We start from the raw sequence: 2,601 nt of genomic DNA on the forward strand, positions 1-2,601 counted from the left end.
TATTTCCCACTCTATCTTTCTCTCGTTCCCTCCTGCCAACTGGGGCATGTCATATACATTTTGCTAGCACCCCTCCCTCCTCTCTTTCTCTCTCTCTCTCTCTCTTTCCCTCTCCCTCTCCCTCTCTCTCTCTCTCTCTCTCTCTCTCTCTCTCTCTCTCTCTCTCTCTCTCTCTCTCTCTCTCTCACACACACACACACACACACACACACCCACACGATTTCTACCGGGTCTGGGGGCTGAAACTTCCCGAAATCACAAAAGAGTTCCTCTACCGGGTCTGTATACTTCGTGACTTTGTTCCCGGTTACTGGGTCTGTATACACTTCGTTTTTGAAAAATGCAAAAATCGCGATTCCGCGACAAATGCAGATGCTAGATCTAGACAATTGAACAAACACCGCACCCTTAAGTACATGTATAAGTCTTCCCAGAAATATAACAAACATTTCGTATTGTCATGGAAACTAATAAACATCACCCAACATCGTTCTTCGAAATTAAATAAGAATTACTCCTAAAATGGAAGAGTACAGGCTGCAAACTGCAAACAAGCTGCAAAACTCGAAATATAAGAGTTGGGGTTTTTGTTTGTTTTGTTTTGTTTGCTTTTTTGTTTTTTATTTGTTTGTGGGGGTTTTTTAATCCTGGAAGGTAAAGAAATCAAATGAGGTAGCGCTTGATGAAGCCCAGGTGGGACGCTCAATGTTAAAAACAATCAGGAAACGACAAATGCAGTTTTGGGACACCTGAAAAGACATTTGGGTCTTGAACATCTAGCTCTCACTGGCAAAATTGAAGGCAAGCGAGGCAGGGGTAGTCCCAGAACAACATACTTAGGGAACCTAAACAAATGGGTAACAGGGAAAGAACAGGGAAACGTAGTTTTTTTAGAGCATCCTAGCAAAGGAATGAATGGAAAACCATGATCGCCGACGTCTGTCGCAGATCTGGCACTGGATGATGATGATTTGTTTTTATTTGTATGATTGTTTGTTTGTTTTTGTTTTTGTCGTTTTTTTCGTTAAAGTAATTAGCTCTGGAAATTTTGGGATATGAAAGTTCATTTTTCACTTACTGAGACAAGTTGTTTTTTTTCAATTATCTCCGATGTGTAAAAAATGACTAAGGCCAAAAAGGTAACAGTTTGACGAAACAGAAAACAACGGTTTCCAAACACAGCCGACGGACTTTTTCCGTCGCCGAGCACCACTCCATGTGAATCGGCATTGGCCAACGCCAAACTGTAACTGCGAGAGAGGGCTTTTATCAGGCGTGCGTTGCCGCCCACAAAACAGCGTCCATTACTGTATATCCCTTTGGGCCGTGGGTTGACGAATCGGAAATGCACAGCGGAACCATGGTCAACCTGCGCTGCGCGCTGCCTGACTCTCGCACCGAAATCAAGATAGGAAAGCAGGGTTTTATTCTCAGGTCCATGACATTAGGAAAGTCAGTAGACTTAATTTACGTTTTAAAACCCATTAATCTCATTACTATTACTAGGTACCGCAGGCGGGCCGTTTTCAAGGCAGACAGAAGTGATGGGCATGTATCGATTCTAGGTATCGATACTTAGATACCTACCAATGATAGTACATAACAAGATGGGCCACTTCTCTCTTTGAGCCAATTAAAAAAGTGTCCTCAAAATTTGGTGGCGCCCTCTTCACAAAAGCGTACTCTTTGCGAACAGAGTTACCCTACTTGAGTTTTAAAAAATCAAAGTGAAACTAGCAAGTTTGGGGATAAATTTCGGAAGAACGCTTTTTTAAAATGGTTACGCTGACAAAAAACCTTTACCGGAGGAAAGGGTGATTGTTTTCTTCGTTTAATTTGACTTTAGAATGAAAGGCGAGAGGTCATTAAAATAAAATAAAAATAAAACTGCGCACTGAACGTACCCGAACTGCTGATGAACAGCAGTCGATCTGCGCACGCAAGGAGGTGCTATTCCTATTCTTCTTCTGGAAAAACGAAAGAGAGCTTCAAAACAGACTGCAGCGCCATCTGAAGCAAAGAGCATACTTCCTGCGGACACTTTTTTGGCTGAGTGGCCCATCTTGTTATTTGCTATCTTTTATATCTATAGGTATTAGTATCGGTACCGATACCTGATCTAAACATCAATACCTAAGTGTTATTTATCCCAGGGCTGCCAAAGCAAGTGACTTGGGCCTTCAGAATTGTTTGTTTATAAAAACCGATAAGTTTTCCTAGGAGGGGGGGGGGGGGGGGGGCAAGCGTTTTAAATGAATGTAGATCTAGTGATTTTTTAACAAAAAGAGAGAAGTTTTTCATGAATTCTCTCTAGTGATTTTGCAAAATCCTCCCTGGCAACCCTGATTTATCCTCATTGGTTTGATTTAAAGTTGATAAAAATCTAGTGAATTGAATTGCCCTTTTAGAACTCTTGTGTTTTTAGTTTCCAATACTAACATTTTCTGCAAAGTTGACTTTCCTCCCATACTTCACTTAGTTTTTGTTTTTATTCTCATATTTGGGTATATATTTCTCTCTCTCTCTCCTTTACAAATAATTTTTGTTTGAGTCTCAGCTAAATAGTCACAACTTGTCTAGACACGATTACCTAAATACTTG

The sequence above is a fragment of the Aplysia californica genome, unplaced genomic scaffold, assembly GCF_000002075.1.
Source record: "Aplysia californica isolate F4 #8 unplaced genomic scaffold, AplCal3.0 scaffold00289, whole genome shotgun sequence".
Lineage (NCBI taxonomy): Eukaryota > Metazoa > Mollusca > Gastropoda > Aplysiida > Aplysiidae > Aplysia > Aplysia californica.